This window comes from Musca autumnalis, unplaced genomic scaffold (assembly GCF_047663935.1).
Source record: "Musca autumnalis isolate F117 unplaced genomic scaffold, ASM4766393v1 scaffold_2, whole genome shotgun sequence".
NCBI lineage: Eukaryota > Metazoa > Arthropoda > Insecta > Diptera > Muscidae > Musca > Musca autumnalis.
In genome coordinates, this window is record NW_027411755.1 from 144,210,279 (window position 1) to 144,234,706 (window position 24,428).

General features: G+C 37.9%; 1 protein-coding gene across 8 annotated transcripts in view; it reads right to left on the reverse strand.

Annotated features, from left to right (window-relative positions):
- Window positions 1-24,428, reverse strand: part of LOC141394694 (dnaJ protein homolog 1) — a 139,909-nt gene that overhangs the window by 97,593 nt on the left and 17,888 nt on the right. The gene's annotated exons all lie outside the window — the stretch shown is intronic.

Below are 24,428 nucleotides of genomic sequence, written 5' to 3' on the forward strand. Positions count from 1 at the left end.
TTTGCCCTATGGAATTGACATTTGAAACCCAAACCTTCTGGGTTAATCCGGTTAAGTGTAACCGGGGTATAAAGCTTGTTTTTTCCGTTTGTAACGCTTTAAAATAATCATTTGCGACCCCATAAAGTATATATGTATATTCTTGATCAGGGTAAAAGTCTGAGTCGATCCATACATGTCCGTCCGTCTGTGGTAACCACTCTGGGATCCACAAAAATGGAGATAGGACGCTGACATTTTGGGAAGGTGCATCTTTTGATTGCAGGCAGGTAAAGTTCGATGATGGGCTATATCGGTCCTTGTTTTAGTATAGTCCCCATATAACTGCACTGCCCGATTTCAGGTATTTTGACGTTTTCAGTCACATTTTCAAACCGAATTTGCAATAATTTGCGCCAAATTGTAATGTTGGGGAAAAACAACAATGTTTGACTACATTTACAATGACAAAATTTCAATATGCGGAATAAATGGCTTGACAGGTTATTGCTCACCAAATTATATATAATACTATGTATTTTTGTTTCAGCTTAGTTCAAGTTTATTACCAATTTCCTATACCCAATTAGACAGTTTTTAAAAGAGTATCCATTGGCAGGTTATTTAAATTATTAGACCTTAAAACTAAATCAAATAAACAGTTTTCCAAACGACCTTTGAGGGTGTGTCAATGGCCTTGCTAAATGAAAAGAGGAGCGTTTTCATGAAAATATTCAAATGGAATTTCAATTCATCACATGTGGGGCTAGTTAATCACGTAAATACATTAAAATCTCAAGTCATTGTCGTTGACTTTCAGTAAGAAAAATTTATTTTTTACAGTCAAACACGGTTAAAACGAAAAGAAATAAAACTTAAAAAATATTTATTTATTTATAAATGTATTTATTACCGCGGGACTGAAATAGTTGATCTCGTTAGAAGTATTCTTTATAACCGTTTTTGTATGTATATAAATAAACAAATAAGTAACTAAACTGTCAATTTTTATTTGCTCGCGTAATAACAGCAGCAGACACCATTCATGGAGATGAGTTTACTCACATTTTGTTGTTGTCGGGTTTTTGTTTTTTTTATTTCTATTGTTGTTGTTGTCAACGAAGTAAACAAATAAATTGTCATTACATTTATTGATGGCCCTCTTCAACAGACAAACCAACAGGCCCATTAGTTAAAGTTATGTCAGTCTGGCTGTCGGGGAGAGGAGAGGTAGCAACACCAGCCTTCATAACAAATTCAAAGCTCTAATGTTTTCATATGCAAATTTTGTTTTCATTGTTATTTTTTTAAATTTTTTTCTATTTACTGCTCCCATTACATATCGTCGTATATATTCATAACAATTGTTGTATTTAGTTGAAATGTTTGTTTAAAAAATGCAGCTTTGGAATGGTACCCTATAATAGGAACTTAGAGAAGTTCAAAGTTGTGATAGTTACAGAAGTGGAAGTAGGGGATTTGCCTTCTTATTCCACCAGTCTGTTTAATACAGCCCTAACTCGCTTGAACCTGACTCTATTGACCCGTTGCTTAACGTATACACACCTCCGATAAATATCTGTTCTCAGGTAATAGGCCCAACATTAGTCGCTTTTGGAAGGTCATAATCGTCTGGTCTGGCGGGACTTTAATGCTTGTTACACTATGCAACACTGAAAATGCAAACAACTTCTAGTATGAATTTTTTGAAAGTACATATTTAGACTACAAAAACCCTAGTAGGGCTTTGTCCTGTCAGATCCAGTTCGGATTTTATGGCCTCATCTAAACCGGGCTAAATCTACACTTTTTTGCATTTATCAGGCCTTTATCTCAGAAACGAATAGGAATTTGGCCTTGCTGTCTTTAGCAATATTGTAGCCCTAGACTAGTAGAACTTATCTTTTGAAAAAAAAAACACATAAGAAAAACTCCATCAAGGGAATCAAAATCTATAAAATATAGAAAATTTTACATAATTGATGAAATTCTGGTCAGTATCGGCTAAACTATTGGGAGTTGAAGCAAGTAACCTTTTGCAAAAATTTTCCAAATAAAGTTCTCAACAATTCTTTAGAACATTCTGAAACTCTAAAATGCTTACTTCATGTTGTTTCAGCGGTATTTTGCATCATATCTTTTACAACACGTATTTCAAACACAGTTCACACCAACAGTTCATTCTCCCATTTTGGATTTCACTACATTATTGATATTTTTATTAAATCGTCGTTGAAAAATGTACTGAAAACAACGGCATAGAGGCATTTTACAACAATGACATGTTCTGAAGAGTTGTTTATTACATTCCAGGGAATATTTATCAAAAAGAAAATATTCGAAATGTATACAAATTGTGGAATTTTTGCATATATTTTGAAATGTGAGGCAATAAATGTAGTTTTTTGAGTTCATAATTTCTCCAAATATTTTATTCTTGATCTTATCTACAAATTAGCTTCAGAGGTCCGAAGAAGATTCGCATTGGTTTCAGAGATATTGCCCCGAATTTCTTTAAAAACTCAATATTTAACAATGTTTAGATGGGGACATAAAATTGGAGCTGGATCTGACAAACAAAACCCAACTAGGATTCTTGTCGTTTGGGTCTGTACTTTCAAAAACTCCTCATTTCGAATTGTTTGCACAAGATCATCTTAAAAATGTTGCACAGTGTTATGAGTTGTGCAATTGGTCCTCCTGAGCAGATTGACGGCTCTATGTCTTGCACGGTTAATGACCAGAATTAGTGGAGTGTCACAGTGCGCCAGCTATAAACATTGTATCACCTGGTCTGAAAAATAACGTCACCTGAAAAACTGTCGTTTCTCTTGGATCAGATAATCAGACAAATTAGCTTTGCCTGAAATCGGGCGATCTGCTGATGGAAAAAATTATGGGGAGATATTTTCTCCATCAGCAGACCGCCCGATTTCAGGGAAAGCTAATTTGCGTAGTTTCAGAGAGTTCACCAATCACCGCTTCGGGTAGCAGCACAGACGCGACATCATCACTGCTGCAGCCGCTCCCCATATACCACCTGGTCGAATACCCGAAGTGAAAAAAATTCCCAGCAGAGGCGATGAGATTAGAAAATAAGCGTGAGGAGCTTCGTCGTGTCAACCCCAGTGATCCCAGAGTCAGAGAGGTGACACTTGGTGTCTAAATCATCTGAAGAGTTGGACAGAAGGACTACAGTCACGGGTGGCGACGTTACACTGTCTGATCCAAAGAGGTGCCCAAGTTATTTAAAGTTTGTCGAGCACCTCACGAAGAGAAGATTACTATGTCGGACTAGCATGAAAAGAGCGCTGCACGACATACCAAACACATATTAGGACCAATATAAGCAACCTTTCTTTCAGAAAGGACCCACAGAAGCACCCTTTATATCAGAAAGGACCCACAGAAGCACCCTTTCTATCAGAAAGGACCCACAGAAGCACCCTTTCTATCAGAAAGGACCCACAGAAGCACCCTTTCTATCAAAAAGGGTCTATAGAAGCACCTTTCTTTCCGAAAGGGTCTATAAAGGCATCCATTCTTTCAGAAAGGGTCTATAAAGGCATCCATTCTTTCAGAAAGGGTCTATAAAGGCATCCATTCTTTCATAAAGGGTCTACAGAAGCACCCTTTCTTTCAGAAAGGGTCTGTGGAAGCACATTTTCTTCCAAAATGTCTATATATAAGCACCCTTTCTTTCAGAAAGGGTCTATAGAAACAAACTTTTTTCAGAAAGGATATATAGAAGCAACCTTTCTTTCAACAAGGGTCTGTTGAAGCACACTTTCTTTCAGAAAGGGTCTATGGAAGAACCCTTTCAATCAGAAAAGGCCTACAGAAGCACCCTTTCTTTCAGAAAGTGTCTATAGACCCTATATATAGAAGAACCCTTCCAAGGGTCTATAGAAACAACCTCTTTTCAGAAAGGATATATAGAAGCAACCTTCCTTCCAACAAGGGTCTATAGAAGCACCTTTTCTTTCAGAAAGGGTCTATAGAAGCACCCTTTCTATCACAAAATGTTTATAAGTGTCTCAAGAAGCCGCCTTTATATCAGAAAGGTCCTATAGAAGCACCCTTCCTTTATAAAGGGTCTATAGAAGCACCCTTCCTTTATAAAGTGTCTATAGAAGCACCCTTTTTTCAGAAATGGTATATAGAAGCACTCTTTCTTTCATATAGAAGAAGGTATATAGAAGCATCCTATCTTTAGAAAGCGGGTATAGAAGCATCCTTTCTTTCAGAAAGGCTTTATAGAAGCTCCCTTTGTTTCAGAAAGGGTCTATAGAAGCACCCTTTCTATCAGAAAGGATCTATAGAAGCATCCATTCTTTCAGAGAGGGTATATATATGCACCCTTTCTTTCAGAAAGGGTTTATAGAATCACCCTTTCCTTCAGAAAGAGTCTAAAGAAGCACCACCTCTTTTAGAAAGTGTCTATAGAAGCACCACCTCTTTTAGAAAGTGTCTATAGAAGCACCACCTCTTTTAGAAAGTGTCTATAGAAGCATCCTTTCTCTCAGAAAGGGTCTATATAAGCACCCTTTCTTTCATAAAGGGTTTATAGAATCACCCTTTCTTTCAGAAAGAATTTATAGAATCACCCTTTCTCTCACAAAGGGTCTAAATAAGCACCCTTTCTTTCAGAAAGGGTTTATAGAATCACCCTTTCTCTCACAAAGGGTCTAAATAAGCACCCTTTCTTTCAGAAAGGGTTTATAGAATCACCCTTTCTTTCAGAAAGAGTCTAAAGAAGCACCCTCTCTTTTATAAAGGGTCTATAGAAGCACCATTTCTTTCAGGAAGGGTATATAGAAGCACCGTTTCTTTCAGAAAGGGTATATAGAAGCACCCTTTCTTTCAGAAAGGGTATATAGAAGCACCCTTTCTTTCAGAAAAGCCCTACAGAAGCCCCGTTTCTTTCAGAAATGGTCTATAGAAGCACTTTTTCTTTCAGAAACGGTATATAGAAGCACCCTTTCTATCAGAAAAGCCCTATAGAAGCACCGTTTCTTTCAGAAAGGGTCTATAGAAGCACTTTTTCTTTCAGAAAGGGTTTATAGAATCACCCTTCCTTTCAGAAAGAGTCTAAAGAAGCACCCTCTCTTTTAGAAAGGGTCTACAGAAGCACCCTTTCTCTCAGAAAGCGTATATAGAAGCACCCTTTCTTTCAGAAAGGGTATATAGAAGCACCGTTTCTTCCAGAAAGGGTCTATAGAAGCACTTTTTCTTTCAGTAACGGTTTATAGAATCACCCTTTCTTTCAGAAAGGGTTTATAGAATCACCCTTTCCTTCAGAAAGGGTTTATAGAATCACCCTTTCTTTCAGAAAGGGTATATAGAAGCACCCTTTCTTTCAGAAATGGTATATAGAAGCACCATTTCTTTCAGAAAGGGTATGTAGAAGCACCCTTTCTGTCAGAAAAGCCCTACAGAATCACCCTTTTTTTCAGAAAGGATTCATAGACTCACCCTTTCTTTCAGGAAGGGTTTATAGAATCACCCCTTTTTCAGAAAGGGTTCATAGAATCACCCTTTCTTTTGTAAAGGATCTACAGAAGCACCCTTTCTTTCAGAAAGGGTATATATGTAGAAGCACCCTTAATTTCAGAAAGGGCCTATAGAAGCAACCTTTGTTTCAGAAAGGGTCTATAGAAACACCCTTTCGTTCAGAAAGAGTCTATAGAAGCACCCTCTCTTTTAGAAAGGTCCTATAGAAGCACCCTTTGTTTCAGATAGGGTCTTTAGAAACGCCCTTTTCTTTCAGAAAGAGTCTATAGAAGCATCCTTTCTTTCAGAAAGGGTCTACAGCACCATAATTTTTGCAGAAAGTTTCTCAAAAAGCCACCTTTCTATCAGAAAGGCCCTATAGAAGCACCCTTCCTTTCAAAAAGGGTCTGTAAAATCAGCTTGTCTTTTAGGAATGGTCTATAGAAGCACATGAACACAGTGTGAAGTTTGTTTAGCTTCAAATCAAATGATCGCATGTTCAAGTTGAATTAGCAAAAAATTGAGAGCCACGTAAGCCGAATAACCCATAAAAAAGTAATGTAAACAAACTACATTCTGCTGAAAAACAATAACATACTTTGCTCCTTACTAAGTAAAGCGTAGCAGAGTCACAGAATGTATGTGTCACGGAGAACTTCATCTCAATACATTTTGTCGTGCTACTATAATCGAAACATTTTGAACAAAGAGATAAAATGAAGCCCCATATTATTTAATTAAAATAAAACGGGGAAGGCACTCTTCGACTCAAGAGAATTCTCCCAATGCCCCTTATTGTATTCTTATGGGAAAATATATCTATGCATTTAAGTATGTATTGTGGAGTACTGATGCTGTCATATATTTTCTGAAGATCAATGAATATACAAGGGCAATGAACCAACAATTCTTTATATATATATATATGGATGTGTGTAGGCTCTATTTTGTTTTGTTTGTTTTTTTTTTTTTAATTCAAATATAACTAAATTGTCAATTTGTTGTTGTAATTACAACATAGATACAGTTTGTTGGAAATTAGTCACGTATGTATCATCATCATACTCGGCGACCACTATGATCACTAATAGTGATCGTCATCATCATCATTATGGTGAATGTACAAAAAAATATGTTAAACATATAAACAAAGACCACAAAAAAAAAAACAAAATTATGAAATAGTATGTATATTTCGATGGGTAAAAAATAAATTTAATAAATAAGAAATGTGGTTATGAAATGAATATAAAATAAAAACACAAAGAGAAAGTAAAAGTAAATATTAAAGCAAAAATAAACCAAACAAAATCAATGGTATGGGAAATTTTACAGATAGGTTATGAAGTGCTCTGATGAGGCTTGAAAATTTAAAAAAAGAAATATCGACGTCTATTATGGTGCCTTAAAATCGACCATATATAAAAAGATGTAGCCTCTTAGGTTTTAAGTCCTTCTTATACAAGACCACATGTTAGGAATATTCGTAAGTTACTTCGGAAAGTTCATAAAGTCCTTGGACGCAGTAGGTTTAATTGAAACAATTTCATGAAACCAAAGGTTCCTAGGTCGAGTTCCATACTAGAGTAATATAAGCCTTGTTCCCGTACTTTTTAATAGTAAAACTCGTAAAAGAGAAAAAGAGAGAAACATTTTTGTCACACAAAATTTTTTTTCAAAAAGTTCGGGAACGCAAAAATGGAAAAAACGTCAAAAAAGCTGGAACAAATGTCAAAGTCGGTGTACCAGCCAATCAGACGCCGGCATCCATGTTACTATTTTTTACACGCTCAAATTTGTCGAGTAAAAAGTTTTTAAAGAGAGCGTCATTCAGCGCCATTTTTGTTTAAAGAGAAGTGACAATTTTACAACTTTTTTGTGTACGGGAACGGGTTTTCGGGTAAAATGTGTAAAAGTCGTAAAAATTGTAAAAACTTTTTAGTTCTGGAACAGAGCTATAATGAAGATGCTGTGGTGGGGAACTTGATCTAAGAACACCTAAAAGTTTCAATGAAACCACTCTAGTGTAACCTTCGACAAAGCCTTATTATAGAAGACCAAGAGGCTTTAATTCCTTCTTATAGAATACCACATGTTAGGAATGTTCATAAGTTACTTGGGAAAGTTCATGAAGTCCTTGCACGGACTAGAGTGATTTCATAGAAATAATTTTATAAAACCAAGGGTTTCTAGGTCGAGTTCGTACTAAAGTAATGAAGATGTTGTAGTGGGGAACTCGATCTATGAACACCTAAAGGTTTCAAAGAAACCACTCTAGTGTGGCCTTCGACACAGACTTCTTATAGAAGACCAAGAGTTTATCAACAGCAAATACTAAAAATAGGAAGGAAATACCAAAAATAGGAAGGTAGCGTTGTATGGGGGCTATATCAAGACGTTGACCTACACAGACAACGAAGTCTAAATACTAAATTTCAGCGCTTTCGGTGAGATGTTAAGGCCACAATCGTCAAAATACCGAAAATCAGGAGATACCGTTCTATGGCGCATATAAGAATGCGTGGACTTATACTAACATACTTAAGGTGGAATGTTTAGTACCCCCAAAGAAGACTAAGAACTACTGTATATGAAGACGTTGACCTATACCAACAAATTTCAGGTAGAAAGTTTTATACCCCCAACGAAGACTAAATACCAAATTTCAGCCATGTTGGGGAATATTGAGGCATCAACTTTCAAAATACCGAAAATCGTAAGGTACCGTTCTATGGGGCCTATCTGAAAACGTGGGCATATACCGACAACTTTCAGCTGGAAAGTTTTCTAATGCAGACTAAATACCAAATTCCATCAATTTCGGTGGGATATTGTGGCCACACCCTTCTTAATACCGAAAATCGGAAGATACCGTTCAATGGGGGCTGTATGAAGACGTGGACCTATAGCGAAAAATTTCTGGTGGAAAGTTGTATACCCCCAATAAAAACTAAATATCAAATTTCAGCCATTTTTGGGAGATATTACGGCCACAAACTTCAAAATACCGAAAATCGGGAGCTACTGTTCAATGGGTGCTATAAGAAGGCGTTGACCTATGGCGACAAGTTTCAGGTGGAAAGTTTTATACCCTCAACGAAGACTAAATATCAAATGTCAGCCATGTCGGGGCATATTGAGGTTTCAACTTTCAAAATACCAAAAATAGGAAAGTACTGTTCTATGGAGACTATATGAAGACGTGCAACTACACCGACAAATTTCAGGTGTAAAATTTTATACCCGCAACAATACTAAAGCCATTTTTGGGAGATATTGCAGCCACAAACTTCAAAGTACCGAAAATCGGAAGATACCGTTCTATGGGGACTATATGAAGACGTTGACCTATACCGCCATCTTTCCGGTGGAAAGTTTTATACCCCTAACGAAGACTAAATACGAAATTTCATCAACTTCAGTGGTATATTGGGGCCACAAACTTCAAATACCGAAAATCGGAAATTACCGTTTTATGGGGGCTATATCAAGACGTGGACCTATACCGACAAATGAGGCTATAACTTTAAAAATACCGAAAATCGGGAGGTACCGTTCTAAGGGGGCTATATCAAAACGTTGAACGATATATCCCATTTTCAATACCAAACATCGTAGGAGTAATAGAAACTTCTATACCAAATTATAAAGCTCTATATTAAAAATTGCGAGCTGTTTCTTTATTTCAACAGACGGACGCAAGGACGGACATTGATATTTCGACTATTATGGTGGAGGATATAAAAAACGCTACCGAATATGTCTGGACATTCAAACGAGCAAGATTTTAATTTCTCGTTGGAGTCGAGCTTAATGACTAAAGATTTTTTTTTCAAGTGAAAAAGGAAAGCCGAGGATTCGAACCCATTCGACCTGGTTTCGCTGTTGGTAGCACTTCATCAGATATATCGGCTGTGGAGTGACTTCTCTGTCATCGAACTTTTCATTTCTCCAATGCCAAGCTGTTTCTTACATTGATGAGCTTTTTCCTATGCAACCTGTATGGCTTCCATGACAAACGCTTTTTCAGCGTTCAGAAGTTTCCTTCTTATGTTCGATATAGCAATATAGCTACTAAATTTTGATATAGCATCTAGTGTAAAATAATTTTTTCTGAAACCAAAATGGAATTATGGAATACATTCCGAAGTAATTCCTAAATTCATTTTTTCACGAAGTTCTTTCTCAAACAATTTTCCTAAATTAGATAACAAAGAAATTGGGCTCAAGTTATTAATATCAGAAAAATTCAGTTTTTTCAGAGACAATATCTTTCCAGTTTTCCAATTTATAGGGAATTTAAGATCCAAAGCAAAAGTTGCTTTCGAACATAATTTTGAGTCCGAAGAATTCTATATAACCCCTAAAACCTCTACTAGTAGATTAACCTCACTGTTAATTATTCTGTATAATACATTTGAAATAAGGTTAATTATTTGCTCAATTATATTCTTTCAAAGTGTCAAATGATTTATTGATGTCTCAATTTCCACCAATTAATTACTGCATCTATTATCAGAGGAGAAACGGAAAGGTGAACGAACAATGCATGACACTTTAATGCTTAATTAACTACTCTATTTTCCTCTACAAACAATTTGATGAAATATTTATGTGTGTGTATTACAAATCACAGGTTTTGTGTTTTGGTGTCAAATTTGAAAGATTCGTGTTAGAAAACAAAATAAAAAAACAAGTGTAAATTGCGGACAATTAAACAGAACAAACAGTATTTGCATTGTTGACATAGTTTTTGTTATTTATTTTTTCTCGAAGTAATTAAAATTTCTGTTACACAGATTGACAAAAGTGGAATTTATCAGTAGACGGTGCTTTAATTCGCATAGATGAAATAATATCCTCACAACTGGAAGGTTATGTTTGCAATGGTTATTAAGGGATAGATTATACAAAAATCATGATACAATAAGTGAAGCCCAGCTGATGGTAACATAATGTGTCAATTGGATTGAATTTATGTCAAATTTTGACATCTTATGTTACCAAAAACGGCAGTTGCTGCTACCTTCTTATTGTATCATGATTGAGTTTGTGAAGAAATAACAAAAAATATGTTCATTCATTTTTTGAGGAAAATTTGAAGATTTCAGTTACAGATTGAATGCTTTGCAAATGCTTCTTATTGTATCATGACAAAAATATACAAAATATACAAAGAACAAATACTATAAATTTGGTAGTCCGTTGGACACCTTCTTCTCCGACGAATGCATAGAGAGCTTTCTTTTTTTTAATTGAATGGAATCTCTCATTTCGATTCGCCTTTTCATAGTTATCACTCTAATGACATTTTCGGTAAATTCTATATCTTTTTCAGTTATTTTCCTATATCTACCTTCTTGCGCTTGTTTTACTAAATGGGCCTTTGCGTGATATCCTCCTTCCATTCTATGTAAAGTGTACGCAAGTGTACTGAAGGATATTTTCAATACATCACAAACGCTTGCAATACTACATTGATTGGTATTGCAAAGATATAACCCTATCATTAATTCGTCCTGCGTGTAGCACTTATGTTTTTTTTCGTTTTGCGTTTTGTATTAATGGAAACATTGCTGTAAGAAAATGGAATGGATTATTATTAATTTATTTATTTAATAAGTCATTCAAAACTGATAGTGTAAATAAAAATAAATGTCAATGTAAATGTCAATAGTTCATTTCTTCATTTCGTGGAATAATTCACAATTGAACTGCATGTTATTTTCTTTCAATTTTAATACCACGCGTAATAATGTCGAACAAAATGATGGTGTTAGCAGAAATTACGGAAAACCAGATTTATACAGAAGAAGAAAAGAAGTTACTAATAATAAGATCTCTAGGTGGCAGAAATGCTTACGAAGTGGTCGATGTAGGTTGTTTGAGTGCCAAATTTCCGTCATTTGATCTTGTTGAAAGCTGGTACCCAGATTGCCAGATGGGATGGACAGACAGTACCACTGCAAAATTGAGAATATTTTTCAGTGAAATGAGTGCCCGACATAGAATGTGTACGCTAAATTTTGATGTGTTGCGCGTTGAAGATGGAATAAAAATCTATCAATATTGCCTCCTATTAACAGGTTATTATGAATTATCACGTAAAAGGACAAATGTAAAATTTGTTTTTACAGGTATATTTGCGAATTGGACGGTGTTTATCGGCACACCGGATCCCCGGAGGAGGTATCGGCCACACGCCCTGAACTATATGTTAGGCATTATTTATACTGCCGCCGAAAATGTCGGGGCAGACATTGAATATAATGTGTGCGATGCCGAAGAACGGCACCAACGCTTAATGGAAGAATTGCAAGATGGTATATGGGGTGATCTGACCCTGCCTGCAGGGGAAAGTCACAGAAAAAAGAAACTTTGGGGGATAGATTTCGGGCACTTACTATGCTCAATATCAAGGGCGTTCTGCAAGAACAGAATAAGGAATGTCAAATTTGCCTATGTTCGTAGGTAAGTCAATTCCATCCATTAAAATAACATAACATTAACACCTAATCTTTTGGTTTTAGATATGGTAGTAATATTGACAAATTCAAGTGAAAGTACTCGTACGATGAAATTTTAACATTCGCTGTATACGAAGAAGTTTATAGCAACAGAGTTGTTCAAAAACTTCAAAGAAGACTTCGAAGAAACCCTGATAAAGAACATTTGCCTTTAACAATATTATTTGTTGAAGTAATGCGTAAATTACTGCATTTATTTAGTCCAAATATTGTTGTTTCTCTGGATGAAAAAAGGCGAATTTTTGATGATGCCATAAATCACAAAATGTAACTAAAGAATCCGAGAAAAAAAGCTCAGTAAAGTTTTTGACTTTTTTCGTCCCGTGATTCGAAGGGATTTAATGGGGGTTATTCTAAACATAAGTCTAAATTTTTACACTTTTGATTACAAATTCCATTTGTCTCCAAATTAGAAATCAATTGTCCACAATAAAATATTCTAACATGTTAACAATTGTGTACGTTATTTTTTACCTTATATTCCTTGTCTCTTTTATTTAAGCTCTTTCCTTCGAGAAGGATGGGTGTAAATTCACTTTTCGCTAGCCTCCCTTGATATACAACTTTGTGATAATTTGCTCAGTATTAAATATAGCGACACAATATATTCTGATGTTGAATGAATTCTTCAAAATTTATTTTGACGAATAAATTTTGTGCGATTGTGATAAAAATACATAATTTACTATCAAGGGTTGTAATCTATAAACTTACATAGAGACTCATCGAACAAATATATTTCCTTTTGATAATTACAAATTCTATCTGACACCAATTTACTTCTTCGCAAAAAATTTTCGAAATGTCCCCTATGCACATAATAAGATGTTATCATTAGTTTATCCAAAACCGGTATGATTGTCTCAAAAAACCACCCCAGATGCTGCTAAAAAAAATGTTGCGATTTTTTTGTGTATCGTTGGCGGAGTTCGGCTTATTAAATTAACAGCATTTACTGCTCCAAAATATTCTGTTGTAGCTAATGTGTCCTCTCTCATTCCATCGTGTGTAACGCGATTTCACATACAAAAAAACGAAACATCCCGCCTGATTCATTATTAGTTATTCTTTCACATCAATCAAAAGAACCGAATCCAAGCAACCAAAACAGAGATTTCACGTTTTTTGGTTTTTGTATTTCTTTTGTGCTTTACATTTCAATGCTCATTTATGGTCATGGCAACAAACTCTCACGCAATTTTCAAGTATCCACCATCAAAATCCGTCAATGTTTGCTTTTCTTCAAAGAATAACAACAAACTGGCTGCTTAACACCTTCGCAAATGAACGCCACAGATGATTGTGAGGTTTTGGACCAACAAGATCGTCATAGACATGATCATGATCGCCGTACAAATACATAATTAGTAGTACACACAAATTAAAAAAACACATCTGTGTCGATGTCTTGAGATGAAATGAAAACAATCTCAAAATTGTTCCGCATGTGATCCAACTAAATGCTGTTTTTTTTTTCGAAACTAACAGACAATCGAACAACTTTGCAAATACCTAACTAGGCATCAAAGATTAAAACAACAACCACGCCAATAACAATAATAACAAACAAAAATCTCTGTTAACTAAATTTAACAACACAGCCAACGCATTTCTACAAATCACTCAATGATTGTTAGCGGCGTCCCTTGCCCCACTGTGTGACGTTGTTTATTTTGTCTAGGCGATAACTCTTTTCATGTTATCTTTCTCCCGCATTCGCTTCTGAAATTCTCTGAAAATAAACTTAACTACTCACTTCAAATACCCATGGGGTTCAGTGTTACAAACTCTTCACAGTAAATAAACGTTTATTGGACAAGATTGGGTCAACTATTTCTAAGACAACTCTAAAAATAAATTAATTAAACAAAAAGTAAAAAGAATTATAAATTGCTAAGAACATCTCAATATTTTAATTTTATCTGTTATAGTTCCCTGTAAAGTTCAACCAATAGCAGCTTGGGAGAAGATATTATTACCAGTGGTCCAGTCAGAAGTATGGACATTTTTTTATAACCAAGCTATGGAAAACACTTAGCGTGTCGTATTGGTTCAAAGGTCTATAAAACTATTTACAATATATAAAACATGTTCTATAGAGAAATCATCCAAACTACCGGAATAATCCTAGGCTAGCCAACACCATCGGAAAAATGCAATCAATAATGCCTTAAAAATCAAAACGTAAGTTGAATTGTGAATTCTTAAATCATGTTAATACATTCATTTTATCAGTTTTAGATTCCAGTAAAGCTAAAGTTGAAACTATCAACAATGATATCATATTCGAAGAAGATATTATTACGAATTGTACAATAACAAGAGAGAAATTCTCAGAAGTATGGAATCTTTTCTCAAAAATAAAGAATAGAAAATGCGCTAGTAAAACTATTGGCAATACATCGAATATGTTCGACCATCTGTAGATATATCAGTCAACCTACAGGAATAATCCTAGGCCATTCAACACCTTTTAAAAATGAGTGATGAATACGACCAAACATTGGAACGAAAAAAAGCAATCGATAATGCCTTAATGGCAATGATTTGCTCTGACGTCCAAACTTTCAGTATTGTGGATGAAAGCTTCCAAAATGTATAAAGTACTTAGATCCTTGGTACGTTTTGCCATCACGCATATCTCTTAAAAATTTCTATATGGTTGAATTGTATGTATAACTCAGCAAAAGATAAGCTGATGGAAATTTAGTTGCGCTATTACAACCGATTGTTGGACATCAAGGAATGAACCAAAAAGTTTCTTGTCCCTGCCAATCACTGTGTGGGATTTTTTATTGACTGGAGGATTACAAAAAAGAATGTAGCTGTCTTAACGCATAATGATCGTACACTTCAAAGGGTCTGTGAGATTCTAAAAAAAGTGGAACTTGCCATGCTTCGCACATACTTTTAATCTGGTGATTCGTGACTGTTTATCACAGTAAAATATCGAAGAAATTAAATGTTCCACCGGTGTAGCACTAATGTCCATATTCCCTGATTGTGCCTTATCTCTTACGCCATGCTTGACCAGGGCCGATATGGTAGTACAAATTGTGAACATACACTCTATCTTGGTAAAAGCTAGAAGTCAACCTCTTACCAGGAGGGAAGTGAAACACATGCAATGGAGAGACTTTTCTCATATCAATGAGTGCACGCTGATTCATATTAGCTCAATGATATGGGACGTACTTTTTATTGCCGAGTCCGAACGGCGAGTCCGAGTCTTAAGAGACAATTATTGTGGGACGTTTACACGATTCTACATATTGTGTTGCTTAGGAAGGAAGTTCATAGTGGCCAATGTATCCTTACACCACAGGAGTGGTGTAGTTGACGTGGCGAGAAGTGAAAAAACATATAGGAGACCACACCAATGGTATTTGGATTATGAACTGTGGGAATAGATCTGTCACCAAAAAAAATATGAAAGTATCTGTGGACTTCTCTCGCTTAGCACTTACTACACTGCATTCGACAACACCAAAAATATCTGCTGGTGGAGTTGGGAGATATGCGCAAGATAGATGTTTAATAATATGAGGTACTTTTGGACTTCATGATGTCAGAAATCAGCATCAGATGGTCGATCGTTTCAAACGCCTTGTACAAGATCAAGAGCTACTACAACGTTCCTTCGGGTCTCTGATTTCGATTACTCACAATCTTTATATTGGAGAACTGTGAATCCACTCTGTCGATGCAGCAGCAGAATAATGACGTCGGGAAAGCTGTTGGAAGAAAGACGGAAACCGCTGCCGAGAGTATTAAATGGTATAGACAAACTAGGCTCGGGATCAGCGTTAAATAAGCGGCAAACAAGCATACGAGCACAAGAGGAGTATCAGATTGCCGACAAAGAAGTATCTATCTATTCCCACGGAGTTCAGGAGCCATCGTTGGCCTGAATTTAAGAATAAAGTGATTTTTACTAAAAATTCCCCGTGAAGTGATTTTAACTAAATTTTCTAGAATCGTCGATGGTCTGAAGTTAAGAATAAAGTGAATAAAATGTTCAAAATCTCGTTCTAAAGCCGTCGTGGTCCAGAATATTTGAATAAAGTGATCGAAATTTCGTTCAAGAGCGGTCGTGGGCCAGAACGTTGGAACAAAGTTGCACATATCTCGATCAAGAGCCGTCGTGGGCCATAAAACGTAAAAAAGCGACCGACATCTCGTTTAAAAGCCGTCGAGGGCCAGAACGCCAGAATAAAATGACCGATATATCTTTCAAGAGACGTTGTGGCCCATAAGACAATAAAAAAAGTTGTCAATATTGCGTTCAAGAGCCGTCGTGGGTCAGAAAGCAAGAATAAAATGACCGATATCAGCAGCCTAGTTACAGGCACCGAAGATACCTATTTACTGAACGAACCAGCCGTACCTGAACACAACCAAACCCATATTGAATAAGTAGCCTAAAATTAAGTAGCACATCGAGCCGCGAGCCGTTACATGCTGTGTCAGGAATGGAAGCAATAGAGATCGCAAAAATTAACCTGTGACAGATCCCCTTTCCGTTTAAAAACAACACGCAAAAGAAAAAAACGCCATATTGACATTATTTCTGAGACCCCATATATTAAGATTCGTTCTCTCACCTTGTTTAATGTTGTTGTGAATATCAACAATAAATTTTAAGAGCGCTTCACTGCTTTGTTGTTTTGTTTGGCACACTACTCTTTGGCCACGGAGTATGCGTCATTTTTTAAAAATACTATTCAAAACAAGGCAACAACAACAAAAGACCCCCCTCCCAGCAAACACAACGAACACAAACAATAACTGCCAGTTGAGGAAAATTAAAAGAAAAAGAAACACAATATTTACGTAAAAAGCTGCAAAGTCACAATAACAACAAAAGAAAACAAAATATTTGAAAGAACAAATACGAGACGACAAATCATTGGCAAGTGTACAAAAGCGAGGGCGGAGTGCTGCTGCCGCTGCTGTACACAGAGCAAGCAGAAGGGTGCAATTATTTATCGCTGACATTAAAAATGGCTTAAGAGGCGTTAAGTTCAACGGGATCATGTTGACCAAAAAGAAGGCAGAAGATAATTTCAAAACGTTCTAAATTATCACTATATCGACTCGATAAACACAAAGCGGGCAGAAGAATTATCGCAGTTCCTACTGTCATATGTATTTCACGACAAAATAAATTTTCTCACGACAAGCAGGCTCTTTAAGATCGAGAAGACCAATTTCGCGTTAACAATGACCATCTATAGATATAGCGGCTTGAACAACCATCTCACCGGCACAAATGGAAAGATCTTTGGATAGGATTTTGATAGATTCTACCAAAATGAAATGTCCCTCGATATCAACTTAGTCTACAAAAAATTTACCGTAAGTCATGAATGCTCCAAATTTATAAAAAATATCTTATTTGAACTATAATTTTTTATATTTTTGTAAGGAACTAATTTTTAATTTTAAACATACAATAACTCTGGAATTGAGAAACAAATTTCAACTATAATTCTCAAAGAGAACGAAAAATTGGAGGGAAAACTTGGCGACTTAACATTCCAACATTAAGCGGTTTGCAATTGATGTGTGTGTTGTCTCTTGTGAGGGAGAATTTTGGAGACTCTTACGGGCAAAATTATCTTGTTGGGGCTTCTCTTTATTTTATACTGCCGCTTAAAGAAATATTCTCTTCTTATTTTACTTGAGGCCAAGATAATATTAATGAAAAAAAAATTAATACCAAAAAGTAGTACCCAATAGTGGCCATCTAAACCGGTAGAGTCCAGTAAGAGAACTAGCCAAATTGTCTTTCAGATCAGATATAAGGCCAAGAAGAGACTGCAGTAGAAACGGTCCATGAAGAAGTACAGACCGACTTGGACGTACTTGTACGTCATGTTGAGTCGCTGGAAAATCCGATAATTAAAGATAAACCTTCTACTTCATTTGCCAGCTGCCTAATTAAACAAATATGTTATCATCATCATAACTATTCCAAGCAGAGATATTTAGTCTATTCCAAGCAGAGATATTTAGTCTGAAGATAAATCTGCTCTGAACGGCATCTATTGCCAAAATCCAATCATCAAAACCTCATATAATCTTAAGTGGGAATGTATGGGTAGTGAGTCGTTGTCATCAAAATACGTTACTCCCCCAAAGCAACCACACATGCAGATGCTGTTTCAATCCCTGAATATGCATTTTTTTACAATGGACTCCGAGGTGAGGCGATTAAATTGTCGACTATGAGTCGGAAGAAAATCATGGTCGCGGCGGTGCAGGAAAGTAAGCTCAACAAAAACTTCAACTTACAGCATTGTAATGGTTACAAAGTACTGAGGAAGGAGATAGGGTATAATCGTTGTACCATTCAGTTCAATACAGACCTATCTCGCTTGAGCCTGGCTCTAATGAGCCATACATGGAATGTATGGGGTTACCAATCTGGTGTGGAACTGCCGAGGTAGAGTTGCTGAACGTATACATCTCGCCGACTCGCTTTTGGAAGGTCATAACCGTCTGGTCTTGGGAAACTTTAATGTACATCATGAGTTGTGGCATTCGGTAACCGGAAACGATCAGAGGGGTGTAGTGCTGGCTGAGCAGATTAAGAGCTGTACGTTGTGTACGTTAAATGAAGACGCCTCTACCGGAATTAGTGGAGAGTGTCACAGTTCTCCAGACATAACCATGCTGTCACCTGGTCTGATAACGTCACCTAGCAACGCGTCGTTTCTCTTGGGTCAGACCATCTCCCCATAATTATCACCGTCAGCAGATGTTCGGGTAGCAGAGAGGACGTTCCGAGACATCATCACTGCTGCAGCCGCTCGCATATACCTGAAGTGAGAAAAAACTTTCCGACAGAGGCGACGGGATTAGCAAATGAACGTGATGAGCTTCTTCGTACCAACCCCAGTGACCCCAGACTCAGGGAGCTGACACTGGAAATTAACAGGTTGGTCGGTGATCATAAACGGAACAAGTGGTTAAATCATTTGAAGTATTGCAATATTGGAGCCGCAATAAGTGAATTGTGGGCAACGGTTATGTCACTCACGAACCCAGGAAAGAAGAATGATATGACCTCAGTCACGTTTGAAGACGTAACGCTGACTGATGCGAAGAGGTGCGCAAGTTATTTCAATTGACAGTTTGTCATGCACCCCGGGAGTGGCAGGGCGTAGAGAAGAGTACTACATTGCACTAAATCGCTTCCTGCCGAGGATAAACCACCACAATTTACAATGTATGATGTTGTGAGTGCCATCAGGAACGATAAGTCATCCAAAGCGTTGAGCCCTGATGGAATCTCCATGGCAATGCTGAAACAGCTGGATGTGCCGGGAGTCGAGTATCTCACTAAAATTATCAGCCATACACACACATTGTTCCCGAAATCTCGAAAATGGGCATGGTGGCACCGCTACTGAAGCCAGGCACGGATGGCAGCAAAGGTGAATCGTACAGGCCGATTTAGCTTTTGTCGGCAAAATTATCTTGTTGGGGCTTCTCTTTATTTTATACTGCCGCTTAAAGAAATATTCTCTTCTTATTTTACTTGAGGCCAAGATAATATTAATGAAAAAAAAAATTAATACCAAAAAGTAGTACCCAATAGTGGCCATCTAAACCGGTAGAGTCCAGTAAGAGAACTAGCCAAATTGTCTTTCAGATCAGATATAAGGCCAAGAAGAGACTGCAGTAGAAACGGTCCATGAAGAAGTACAGACCGACTTGGACGTACTTGTACGTCATGTTGAGTCGCTGGAAAATCGATAATTAAAGATAAACCTTCTACTTCATTTGCCAGCTGCCTAATTAAACAAATATGTTATCATCATCATAACTATTCCAAGCAGAGATATTTAGTCTATTCCAAGCAGAGATATTTAGTCTGAAGATAAATCTGCTCTGAACGGCATCTATTGCCAAAATCCAATCATCAAAACCTCATATAATCTTAAGTGGGAATGTATGGGTAGTGAGTCGTTGTCATCAAAATACGTTACTCCCCCAAAGCAACCACACATGCAGATGCTGTTTCAATCCCTGAATATGCATTTTTTTACAATGGACTCCGAGGTGAGGCGATTAAATTGTCGACTATGAGTCGGAAGAAAATCATGGTCGCGGCGGTGCAGGAAAGTAAGCTCAACAAAAACTTCAACTTACAGCATTGTAATGGTTACAAAGTACTGAGGAAGGAGATAGGGTATAATCGTTGTACCATTCAGTTCAATACAGACCTATCTCGCTTGAGCCTGGCTCTAATGAGCCATACATGGAATGTATGGGGTTACCAATCTGGTGTGGAACTGCCGAGGTAGAGTTGCTGAACGTATACATCTCGCCGACTCGCTTTTGGAAGGTCATAACCGTCTGGTCTTGGGAAACTTTAATGTACATCATGAGTTGTGGCATTCGGTAACCGGAAACGATCAGAGGGGTGTAGTGCTGGCTGAGCAGATTAAGAGCTGTACGTTGTGTACGTTAAATGAAGACGCCTCTACCGGAATTAGTGGAGAGTGTCACAGTTCTCCAGACATAACCATGCTGTCACCTGGTCTGATAACGTCACCTAGCAACGCGTCGTTTCTCTTGGGTCAGACCATCTCCCCATAATTATCACCGTCAGCAGATGTTCGGGTAGCAGAGAGGACGTTCCGAGACATCATCACTGCTGCAGCCGCTCGCATATACCTGAAGTGAGAAAAAACTTTCCGACAGAGGCGACGGGATTAGCAAATGAACGTGATGAGCTTCTTCGTACCAACCCCAGTGACCCCAGACTCAGGGAGCTGACACTGGAAATTAACAGGTTGGTCGGTGATCATAAACGGAACAAGTGGTTAAATCATTTGAAGTATTGCAATATTGGAGCCGCAATAAGTGAATTGTGGGCAACGGTTATGTCACTCACGAACCCAGGAAAGAAGAATGATATGACCTCAGTCACGTTTGAAGACGTAACGCTGACTGATGCGAAGAGGTGCGCAAGTTATTTCAATTGACAGTTTGTCATGCACCCCGGGAGTGGCAGGGCGTAGAGAAGAGTACTACATTGCACTAAATCGCTTCCTGCCGAGGATAAACCACCACAATTTACAATGTATGATGTTGTGAGTGCCATCAGGAACGATAAGTCATCCAAAGCGTTGAGCCCTGATGGAATCTCCATGGCAATGCTGAAACAGCTGGATGTGCCGGGAGTCGAGTATCTCACTAAAGTTATCAGCCATACACACACATTGTTCCCGAAATCTCGAAAATGGGCATGGTGGCACCGCTACTGAAGCCAGGCACGGATGGCAGCAAAGGTGAATCGTACAGGCCGATTTAGCTTTTGTCGCCCGTCAGCGTCAGAAACAGCTATCCACTTGCCGACCACCAGCATGGATTCCGTAAACAGAACAACACGACAACAGCGCTGCACGCCATCTCTACACATATTAGTCGAGGACTCAACCAGAGCAAGCCGTGTTGCAGAACAGTGGTGGCGCTGGATTTATCAATGCCTTTGATACTGTCAAGCACTCCACGCTGTTTGAGGACTTTGAGCAGACTACCCTCCGGCCAGGTTTGAAACGTTACATAATCAATTATATGTGTGGACGCAAGTCGTACGTGGAATACAAGAATAAGAAGTTCAAGTCCTGTATAGTGAAACAGGAAGTTCCCCAAGGAGGGGTGATATCTCCGGAACTGTTTATACTCCACCTCTCCTGTAATACACGATCTTGGCGTCAGATACTTTCCCTGATGTCCTTTGTGAAAGGCTGAACTCCTATTTGACTGCGAGGAATATGAAAATATCCGTCCATAAGTCTAATGGTGCTCTGTTTACCACATGGTACGCGGGGACGAACATAAAGTTCAATGTCCTGGTCGATGGTAACAGAATTCCAACCACTAACTACCCCAAGATTATAGTGGTAACATTGGACATGTAAAGAGGAACCTTTATGCTTTAGGGAGAGAGATCCAACGATATAAGAGATAAACCCTAGATCAGCAATCATGTCAAGCAGATTTGCATTCAATATTCACACAGATAGAGTAGCAGATGTCATAAGCAACTATCGTGCCTCTATCAGCCTCCACGATAAACCACCGTAGTTTTGGCTCAACTAAGTTGCACGGTACACTGCACCTTTTCAACTGCCAAACCTACTTAAGAAACTTCAACCAATCAAACAGTCACAGCCGGAGAACAAAGTTGAAAGTGTTATTTGCCGAAAAATGAAGCAGCTTTTAAAATGTTTAAGATAAATTCCTGAATAAAGCAACAAAACAAATATTAAAAAATGTTTTTTGTTTTGATAAAACTACAAATGTTTCACATTGGTATAAAGAAAAAAATTGACAAATTAAAAAAAAATAAGTAAAAATAGTAATTATTCGAATCCCACTACCAAAGGGAGACCCTTGAGGCCTTAGTCCTCCCCAGCATTGGAAATAGCTATCAAGTTGGCAATCATCAGCATGGATTCCGTAAGCAGCACAGCACGACAACAGCGCTGCACGACATATCCACACATATTTGTCGAGGACTCAACCAGGAGCGGCCGTGTGATAGAACAGTGATGGTGGCGCTTGACTTATCAAAAGCCTTTGATACTGTCAAGTACTCCACGCTGTTCGAGGACATCGAGCAGACAACCATCCGGCCAAGTCTGAAACGTTGGATAATCAACTATATGTGTGGTTGCCAGTCGTATGTGGAGTCCAGGAACAAGAAATCCAAGCCCGTAGAGTGAAACAGGGAGTTCCCCAAGGAGGGGTGATATCTCCGGAACTTTTTAACATCTACCTTTCCTGTATTCCGCCCCCTCCAGACGGCATTGAGGTCGTAACGTATGCGGATGATTGTACGATCCTGGCGTCAGGTACCTACCCTGATGACATCTGTGAGAGACTGAACTCCTATTTAACCGATCGTACCACCTTTCTCCACGCGAGGAATATGCAGATATCCGCCACTAAATCGACGGCCACTCTGTTCACCACATGGAAGGCGCAGTATAGAAGAGAGTTGAACATCAGGGTCGATGGTAGCAGAATTCCGACCACACACAGCCCCAAAATTCTAGGGGTCACATTCGACACCACTTTCACGTCGTCCGCGCATGCCACAGCTATCTGCGATAAACTGAAATGTAAGAACAAGGTCCTCAAGTCCCTAGCCGGCAGCACTTGGGGTGCAGATAAAGAAACCTTGTTGACCACGTATAAAGCGATAGGTCGGTCTGTGATAAGCTGTGCGGCGCCAGTTTGGTCCTCGCATTTATGTGACACGCAGTGGGATAAGATTCAAATTTGTCAGAACGCCGCCCTGAGAACAGCAACAGGGTGCCTCCTCAAATCTACAGTGGACCATCTACATGGGGAGGCAAAGATTCTTCCAGTACGGCAACATAATGAGATGGTATCGTTGCAGTACTTGCTCGGGTGTTACCGTGAGAGCCATCCCAATCACCATCTGCTGGCCACCGATGCACCCAGGCATATCAAGAAGGATATTCATGCTCTAGAGACGATGGTCCAACAATATAGAGAGAACCTCTAGATCAACAGGCATATCAGGCAGGTTTGAACAGCATTCACACGGACACAGTTGCTAAGACCATAAGCAATTATTGTGTGAATGCAGTCATCGAAGCACATCCCCCATCTATCGCAGCTGAAGAGCGTCAGCTGCCACGACAAACCAGAGTAGTTTTGGCTCAATTACGCTCGGGATATTGCAGTCGCCTAAGCCTACTCATCTGCCTCCAGTGGATCTGTGGTTACATCCCATCGAAGTATCTAACTTCCTGGAACTGGATATAGACCCAGAGCCAGATTGAACAGGAGAACGAACATACAAACATAATAATAAAACACTGTTACAACAACAACAACTACCAAATTCAACTTAAAATTTTTGTAATTAATAGTAGTTAAATACAGAAAAAATTGAGGAAAATCGAAGAGTACTATCATTGATAAAAATAAATTTTGAATATTAAGTCGCGAAAATTTCACCCAAGCTCCCTGTGCACACTTTTTTCTATTTTTTATTAGATAACTGATAAAAAAATAAAAAATACAAAAAAAAATTTATCTTTTTTAATTAATTTCTCGTTGGAATCGATCTTAACCAATCGATGGACCGTTTATGTGTGCAAGTGAAAAAGGAAAGCCGACAATTCGAACCCACACAACCACCACTATGTGACATGCATGTTTCGCCTTTGGTAGAGGCTTTTCAGACATGTCGTCTGTGGAGCGGCTTCTCTGTCTTCGAACTTTTCTACTTTCAAATGCAATTTTTTTTACAATAACAATGGGTATTTTTTTTTTTTTTTTTTTTTTTTTGACCAATATTAAAGTATTTATGAGAAATAAAGGAAATCAAAAAACACTTTTTTGAAAAAGTGTCGGATTTCACTCAGAAATCCC